At 39.7% G+C, this 9,666-nt stretch overlaps 1 long non-coding RNA gene across 1 annotated transcript; it reads right to left on the bottom strand.

Annotated features, from left to right (window-relative positions):
• Positions 1-1,258: 1,258 nt before the first annotated feature.
• Positions 1,259-2,724, bottom strand: LOC311430336. Its single transcript, XR_014688707.1, has 2 exons — positions 2,082-2,724; positions 1,259-1,588 (listed from the first exon to the last, which is right to left on the bottom strand). It is a non-coding gene; the product is annotated as an uncharacterized lncRNA (long non-coding RNA).
• Positions 2,725-9,666: the final 6,942 nt, after the last annotated feature.

The following is a 9,666-nucleotide window of genomic DNA, read 5'->3' as shown; positions in this document are numbered from 1 at the left end:
GCTTCTTTCTAACTGGATTCATCTTTCTGTTCAGGTCAGCTAATTGAAAAATCAGTGATCTGCATAGTTCTGTGAACTGCTGTTAAAAATGACAAACAGCTAAAAGGAAGTATATCTGGGTAAGGGAGCTGAGCTGTGGCTGCATCTAACATGCTCCCAGTGACAGTGACAGAAACAGGGAATAACTGCATTGCATCTTCTAGGAAAGAGAAAGCTGCTATCTGGAGGAAAAAAAAAAAAAAAGAAAAAAGAAAAAAAAATAGAAAAACGCCTCGCTGCCCTGATGACGTTATTTCTCTGAGAGTGAGAGACGAATTTTCAGAATTACGATCCCAACCAATCGCTATGAACAAAGTCATGGCGGGTTTTGCTGGGGATGTTCCCATCCCATCCCATCCCGCGCCGGGCTCTGCCCTGCAAGGGGGCAGCAGCCCACCAGGTGGCAGAGCTCGCCTTGAAGAGCCGCCCTAGGTTACAAAACCTTTTTTTTTTTTTTTTTTTTTTATTAATTACAAGCGTAGCTTCTGTTTTGCACGCAAATCGCAATTTCCTTAGAGGAAAAATATTCAGCCAAATGTAGGCACGGAGGTGAGGTTTTATGTTGTTCTTGATTCAAAGGCACTTCTTTCAACAAAATAGGATTATTTTGTCTAACTTTGTTTACCTCAACAGTTTCAAGTTAGTTGAATAGGTTGTACATTTTTTAAATCTGCATTTCTAGCTTAATTCAATTTCAGTGTTAATCTGAAAACATCAAAACACCAAAACTTTAAACCTAAAAATAAAAATAAAATTAAAAATAAAAATAAAAGGGGGAGAGGAGGGATTTGTTCAACACTTCTGCTTTTAGAAGAGGAAATCCAAAATATCTGGGATGCTTTGAACACCACTCTCTGAGAAGTGAGACCACTCTCATGGTTTAGAAATGATTAGCTTTTCATTCGCTGATCAAAGAGAAGCCACCTATACATCCTACCCTATATAGCTTGACCAATAAGGAAAGCTCCTGAGTATGACTCCATTGGATTTTGTTCCTTCTCATTTTTCAACTCCCAGGCATTAAGGGAGAGCTGATATAATTAACACAATTCTAAATCAGAGTCAGCGAATGTTATTGTAGGAGTTAGTAGGAGTGTAATATTCATACCAAGTGTGCCAATCCCTATAAGAAAGCTGAACAGGAGAGTTATTTAAAGAGATTAAATGATGCAGAATAAAGCTTCCAAAAGCTGTAATTGAAAGTGACAGAAACATTAGCTTTGAAACAAGTAACATTTAATCACACAGATTATACAGAAACATAATTTTTGTATGTTGTTTTCTTCAATAGAATTTAATTTTAATCTGTTGAGACAGCTCATCACTTTCAGCTGCCTACTGCCAGAAGCCTGTCAGGGTATGTAAATGTAGCTGCTATGACAAGGAAAGGGACCTGTTCCCTCCAACACTGGCCGTAACTTCTGCATGCCTAAAATTTCAATTGCTCATACCTGCACCTGCGTGCTGCAGGTGTATGCAGTTGCACCACTTCTTACTTTTGTGTGTGCCATTTACATGGTTGGACCTTCAAGTCTGGGAAGCAGTGGCCCTGGAAAAAAAAAAATAAAAAAAATGCAATGTTTGTGCACTAAGTAGAAAGTTATGAAAGCACAAAGGCAAGAAGAAGAAGAAAAAAAAATATGTGAATGAACAGAGGCAAGGATACGGGTTCAAACCTTTCTGTAATAACATCTGTAATTTAATTACATGTATCCAGGACATCTAAATAGGCTATATAGTTTTAAAATCACAGTGACTGAACACAGAAAATGAATTTATAACTGAATTGACTAGTTAGGACACAGAGAGAATATATCTCAATAGAGTAAAGAATAAGATATTTATTTAAGCCTTTCCTCTGGTGTTGCCCAATGTGTGCATTTCCCATTGCCCCTGTCCCGACCCACATGAAAGTGAGCTCTGTATTTGCAGAACATGGGAGCAGGAGCAGATGCGACCTTCAGGAAGGCCAGTGCAAAGCACCTTCACCTCCTGGGCACTCTCAAGGGCAGCAGGCAGGGGAAGCTCACGTTGACACTCACCTGCTCTTTGTAGCAGCCAAGAAGTACACGTGAAAGCATGTCAAAAACTCCAAGCATTTTGGATGGTTACCATCAAATAGTTTGAGTTTATTTGCTCATGTTCTAAAACTTGTTTGAAAATGGAGCCAGTTATCTCAAAAATGTTTTGAACTACAATGTTATAGGGAGGTTTATTTTATTTTTTGTCTGCTGAAGTATTTCTCTGCTAATATGGAAGATTAAAATATGTTTCACCTGCAGTTCACTCTGAACTTGCAGAGTCTGAGTTATTTAGAGGTGCCTTCTCTTTTTGGGAAGGACAGATCAACAGGTCAGCATGGCCCTGAGTTTCAGAAAGCAAAAATATTTTGTAAGCAGAGGAATTAATTCCAGCTTACGGTGAGAACATTTAAACAGAAGCAGTTCCAACACACAGGGCAATCAGGGACAGATCCTGAGCTCCTGAATTTGGAAGAGGCCAGGGTGTCATTGGTGCCCCAAGCACTTAGAGCATTGCAACAGCCATTTCATTTCTGTGATCAGCTTACAGCATTCCTCGGAGCTTTGCAGGCCTATTCAACACCATACCAGACCAAGACTCTACCCAAGGGTGGCCTTTGGATGAGAAAATCAATGCATGGTGCAAGGCTGAGGCAGTAGCAATGACCCCTCCTTCTCCCACGCCGAGGGTCTGGCATTCCTGACTGCACACCAGTGGGAGAAAAGAGCACACAGGGAGATCAGAAACCATTAATTTGACTGGACCCAGTGCAGATGATGCTCTCTTCAGGGCAGGGACTGTCTCACGGCATTTGTTTGTAAATGTCTGAACCATTTGCCCTTTGTCAGTAATAAGTGAGTACGTAGCAAGGAAGGAAATGGACTTCAGAAAAGGCCTCCAACCTAAAAAGAGCCAGCGAGATGAAACCTGTAGACTTATCTGTAAGTCTACAGATAAGTAGACTTACAGATAAGTCCAAGTCACTAGGAGAGACACAAGCTCTTACCAAAGCAGATTTATTATAATGTTCTGTTTACTGCAGTATCAGTACAGGACATGTAGTCATCCAAACACAGAGCAACACGTGCTGTATTGTACTCTGAATGAGTAATGCACTTCGTGTGAGTAATTAATGTATCAGATCTTTCCAAAACTGTATCTGGGCAGGCAAGAGGGTCACCAGGACACTGCCTCCGTTGTACTACTTCAATGGCAAGGAGCTCCTAGGAGGTTTTCCTGGCTGGCTATATAGTGATGCTGATTGTGCAGGGACAAAGCGAGCGGTGGACAAAAGCCCAGCATGGCTTGGGGCTGTTTTGAAGTGCCACAGAGGTCCAAGCAATAGACTCATAGAATCATTTAGGTTGGAAAAGACCTTCAAGATCAAGTGCAACTGTCAGCCTGACCCGAATGAGCTTGATTGTCTCCAAATGAAGAATCTGAAAGGATTTTGAAAGGCTGCAGTGACCCCTCTGGCATCATATCTTGTGGTTTTGTGGCTGTAGTTGTGAGCTAAAGGTCTTAATTTCTGATCTCCCCACAGATTTTCAACCACACCAATCAATGGATTTTGCAGGATTATGTAGTACTCCTCTCATTATAATAAATGAGTAAAATTATTCCTAAATAGTGTGCTATGCTTCACTTATTGATATAACTCAGGTGATGGCTGTGTTTCTCTCTGGACATGGCTGGGTTTTATATTCTTACTCCTTCAGATCAAACATCTGAAGCCCTGGTGTGTGCAGATAACAGGAGTGTAATGGCACCTGAGAGCAGCATGGCTGGTGGGCTGATAGGCCTCAGGTCTGGGCCTTCCCCACGTCTGCTGGTAGCACCCTTGTGAAAAAAATCAGCAAACGTGGAGTTTGCCTGAATGTCAGTTGATTGCCACTTCATTCATTTCAGCCTGAAGTATGTGCTGTTGGCATCTGGAGGGAAGCAGTGAAGAAAATCTGTTGTTTTCTTGGTGGTGCCTCTTACAAGGCCTTTCATTACTAAAGCACACAATTTCAGTGTTGCAAAGGCCTATACAGCTCATGCGAGGTGAGATGGCAACTCTGGTCACTGATATACATCTTCCAAAGTTACCTTTAGAGTATGATGCAAAGTCTAGAAGTATCTGCACGTTTTGAGGAACGGAAGAGAATTTGGTGGAATAAAGTAAACCGATGGCAGTTTATCTACCTGTCCATGTGCAGTGAACAATCCAACTTTGGATAAACATCAACAAAAGCTTCTGAACAACAAGCTAGACAAATAGGAGTTTTATGAAAAGCAGAGTGTATTTCTATAAATGGTCTTATTTATCTGAGGTGATAAAAGAAAAGCTGAGTAGAAAAGCTTAATGTTCTACTATATCAGATTTATAGCAGAGTAGCTGCCCATAAATTCAATGGAATTTTGCTAGCATTAAACTAAACAAGAACGATGGAAAAATATTTATTCTGAATTCAAAGAGAAAACAAGATCAAGGGTTAATTTGCTTGTTTTTGGTAGTAAAGTAAATAACATAGGAACATGGAAACCTATTAAATGATTAGGTCAGAAAAATCAGAAAGACTTTATGCACAAATATTGATTATAAGCTCAAAAAATGTTTTTCAAAGGCTAAGAGTGATATTTTCTACCAGTAGCACTTCACATTAACAATCGCTGTGGTATAGAATCTGTTATAAATGTTCTCCATAAAAAAAAAAAAAAAAAAAAAAAAGAAGAGGCAGTTGTTTGGGAAAGGAATCCTTTGCTTTTGAGAAGTGGCATACTTCTACTACCTCATATCTGGCTTTTATTTTTTAATCTTATTTGTTATCTGTTTTAAAATATTGACAAGATTTACTTTCCACATAAACATCTAAACTTCCATAGCAAAATAAATATATAAATAACCTAGATATAAGAAATAAGGTTCACTTTTTTCCTCTAAAATCACTTTGTAAACTCTTTCAGAAGCTGCCAATCTAGCAATTTCCCCAGATGTCTTGTTATATCTTAGTAATTAAATTGTAGTCTCTGAGCTGTCTTTTTCATAACTAAGTTTACAGGAAATGCATCTTCATCCTTGTCTAGCACAATATAAAGATGTTCTGCTGGGAATACAGTTGTATTTATTGATTCTTCAGAATTTGTAATTCCTTTCAAAAGAAATTTAGTTAGTTCTTCTGAGCTTTCATGAACTGATGAAGGCAGAAAACAATAATAATTTGAAGAAGTACTTCTAGGGAGTTTTATGACTATAAGATTTGGTACAGGATCTGCAGTAGAAATGTGTTCTCCTTGGTACCCGTTCTCCTGGGGGAGTAAAAGAGCTAATCCCAGTGATCTGATGGGAGATTGTGCCTTTAGCCATTACATGTTTATGTTTAAGGGACTTTTAGTGGAAGTTTCCTGGCTAACTTTGGATGTCTGGGCAGCAGGTAGAGCAAGGGATTCTTCAGCTTGTCCATCCTTGGCATCCTTGACAATAAGAGAAGTCTACTACTTGTGGCTTTTTGTTCCCATTGGATTGCCCTTACTAAGCACAGTCCCCAGGTGGAACAATCTTCTGACAAATCCATGCCATCAGGAGCATAAAGCAAGCCCAGCACCATATGCCTGTGCCCCCGTAGCTGTACCTGCCCAGGGGGTGCAAGGTTTCATCCACAGCTGAGTCCCCAAAGCTCCATTAGTACTGGGCTGAAAGTGGCAGCATGGCCCAGGGACTGCCTGGGAATCACCACTGCTCTCCTGGCCTTCCAAGAAACCAGTCTTTTGGGATTGGAACTGCTCATATGACCTCAGTCATGCTGAAGTTGACCAAAGGTTTCAGGGTTTTCCAGGACCTTGACTTGTCGATCATGTTGGGTGTGGGGGCCAGGTTCAACCTTCTTATACCCTGGTCTGGTGTCCCAGCCAACCAGGTGTGGCAAGAGGGAAGGAGAAAGGAGTCACCCCCTTGTGTTGGCATTGTTTCATTTGGAAACATTGCTGAGAGCCCAGGGAAAGAGATTTCCAGGAGGACACCCAACCCATTGTGCTAGAGACACATCCTGACACTCACCCTCTGATTTCCTTTTCTATTTGGATGTTATACAAAATCATCCAAGTCCCACAAGAAAAACTAAAGTAGTTCCCACCTAACAATAAGCTAGAGGCTTGTAATTAAGTTAGACTGCTGGCAAATGAAAAACTTTGATATAATTCTCTTGGACAACTCATTTATTCAAGTGGATTTGCCCTGGAATCTTCCAACAGAAGTAGTATATTGTGGTTTCATATGGGTATTCACTAGTCATTCCTGTTGAGCTCCTCCACTTTTGCATCCAGAGCCCCACTTCCTCTTATCATGCCTTTTTTTTTTTTTTTTTTTTTTTTTTTTTTTTTTTTAAGAAACCTATAATGGCTTCCTACACAAATAAAAACAAGTTTCTGTGGCAGTGACCTCCTGAGTCATTTGACTGAATGGTGCTGTGATGGATGTGTGTCCATCACAAAATGTGAATTGTGAATAAATTCTGTGTCTGAGTTATATTGAAAAACTGCATACACAGAAGACATTAAGCTGCTATAAATTCAGTGCATTGTTCTCTAATGCAGTGATTATGGCATTATTTCTGTTTTTGCTAGTGCAAACAGGAGATCAAAATTTCTATTAGTATCGACTGATACTTGGTCTCATCCATCTATATGTTTTTCAATATGCATGTTGCTCGTATTTAAAGATAGATGTTTCTCTGGCATCACTGAGTGTCTAACATAGATCACAGCAAAATTTCCAATATTATGCCCATTTACTGCTTTTTCCACCATTGCTGCATACCATTTTAAATGATTTTGTGATTATTCAGAAGATCAGAGCTTCCAAAATTTGATTTTCCTGTGAAACATTGCAGTTTTGTTCCATTCTTCTTGTTTTCCACTTAATAATTTAAAAACTTGGAATGAATGATTTAAATATGAGTCATGTGCATGATGAACTATTCAGTGTATTAGGAACACAGATGTTTACTGACATAAATTATTGACATCATTTTGGGATGAACTTTGTTATAACCTTGAAGTGAGCAAGCTGATGGAGAATATGAATTAATGTATTTTCTGCCGCTCTGGAATATCCTCCTCTAAGGAAAGCTGCAAAAGTATTTTAAAAGCAAAACTTTAAGCTCAAAATTATCTAAAGAAATCAGGAAGCATTCCCTGTCTATGATAAGAACTAAAATGGGTTCATCTGTATTTCAAAGAGAGAGAGAATGAGAGAGAAATCCAAATGGTTTTTTGTTTTAGTGTGTTTATCAGAAAAGAAAGGTTGGTCTGAATAGGCTATTGTTAGTAACAAGCTTTGCTTCAAGTCAATAAATAGTTGAGTTGTTATATCATGCAGTTTCAGTTCATGAATTGTGCATCTGTTTAAGTCCTGACAGACTGAGAGTGCGTGTTTGGATGCTGCAAATGTTTCTTAGCTCACAATTTCACTTTTTGAAAAAGAAATGAAATATAGCTTCAATTGCTAAAGGAGAGAAATCAACATGAGTGTTAGGATAATTAGGGATATTTAGCAGTGTAGTTTATCTCAAAACTATGAATGATGATGAATCGTGAAGTGAAACTTCCAAAACTCTCTCAGTTTTATTCAATATAATATATATCGTAGCTAACTCTTACTAGTGTATTAGTTTGAAAGGCACAACCAAGCAGATTTCAGGTGATTATCAACACCTTTAATCTCTTCATGCATGTGTGCAAAACCATTTGATGTTTGGTGGAGATCTAGCAAGAACCAAAGGCAGCCTATTTTCTAAACAGCAGAGACTGGTCTGGAAAAGGTCAAGCAGAGAAAATGGATAAATACAGAAGCAAGTATCACACTAAAAATCACGTTTTCCTCTAACTGGCTAAATGAACATTTCTGAAGCTATTTTCTCTGTTTCGCTATGCCCTAATGAAAGTGAAATAAAATGTACACAAAGAACCGTGGGTGTAGCTTTTTACTTCCTGGCTTTGACATTTCTGGCAGTTCATTACTGCTAAATATTTGTGAGCATTAATGGCAGTCAGAGCTCCAGAAACAGCCACCGGGAGGTAGATATACATAGAGTTATGAGTTGCACAGCATTCAGAGCAGCACTGGAAGGTATTTGAGTGCCAAGTGCCATGGATGAAGTTAGCTGAAACTTTACATTTGATCTCTGTCCCCAGGCTTGTTGAAGTAACTTCCCAGGAGGATGGGGCTGTGTACCAGCACCCGGTACCGTTGGGAAGGTTGGTCAGGGTGGTGGCGTTGGAAGGAGCGTGGAGGAGGCTGCTGCTGGACACCCGCCACTGGGATGGGTTTGAGTTTCCACACGCAAGCCCATAGTGGGGAAACATCCCAAAACAAACAGTGGAAACAATGTGAAAAGGGAACAGCACCACACACACTGAGATCTGTAGCAATCACGGACACCAGACTGAACAAAATGAGACAAGGCAGATCCATAGGTTGTGGGAAGCACAGATATTTTCAGAGATGCTGCAGCTGGCCAGCAAACATATAGATCCTTGCATAAATGCCAAGCCCCAGAAATATCTTCTCCAGCTAATTCTGGCCACATTTGACAATGAAGGCTCTCAATGGTAAATAAGTTCCCACCAGTTTCATTAAATCAGTGTAGAAATAGGAAAAAAGAAGAAGAAGAAGAAAAAAAAAAAAAAAAAAAAAAAAAAAAAAAAAAAAGTAGCTCTTCCCCTTACTTCCTTCATTGAGAGCAACACAGTGGGGTTTGCACTGCAGGTGCCTGGGGTGCGTGTTCTGGCAAGTGCAGAGCCCTGAGCAGTCCCTGTAGGCCAGGAGTCAGTAGCAGGTCAGGGATGGGGAAACTGGGAGGATCCCGAGTGTGTGTCAGCTCTACAGAGCCTGTGGGAATATGGCCTTACAAAGACTATTGCTATGAAATTAATGTTTTGCTCATTCTGTTGATCTTGAAGAAATTCTGCCTTCATTCAGCAATGGTAAATCCTAAGCACAGAGGAAAAACAAGTATCCGTCAGGTGCCTGACTGTTTGTAGCAGACACCTTCCAAAAAAATGACCTTCATTTCATTGTGTCTCTCATTTTGCCCTCCACAGATGAACTTTTTCTGCAGGCTGCGTTCTGGAGCACAATCCTATATGTGCTATTTCACTTTGTGAAAACATTTGGCCAACAGACATGAGCATATTTATTTACATAGTTATATATTGACTTAAACTGTCTGTTAAGGATATGCTATATTTAATCATGTCTGTATATGCTGTTCCAACAGCTGCTGTCTTAATTCTGAAACGGAAGAAAACATCAGTCCTAAGGTGGTCAGATGACAACTGTATTGCAGATGACAACTGCACTTTATTTCCTCCCTTTAGCTGCATATACCATGGGTCTGCAGAATGGTAAATCCACTTGGTCCTTCCCAGTCATATGCTGAGATATGGACATACAGAGGTGCTCCACAAATGTTTGGTTCTCACTGTAGCCTTAATTTCTGTACTGCTGGGTGCAGTGTTGACCTATATTTAGATTATTTCACATTTACAGAAAATATTGCCATGCTGGCAATATTCACTGAAAACTAAAAACAATGAATTTACACTCAATATAGACATTACACT

The sequence above is a fragment of the Aythya ferina genome (assembly GCF_964211825.1).
Source record: "Aythya ferina genome assembly, chromosome: 1".
Classification (NCBI taxonomy): Eukaryota; Metazoa; Chordata; class Aves; order Anseriformes; family Anatidae; genus Aythya; species Aythya ferina.
This window is presented reverse-complemented; position numbering and strand designations above follow the sequence as displayed.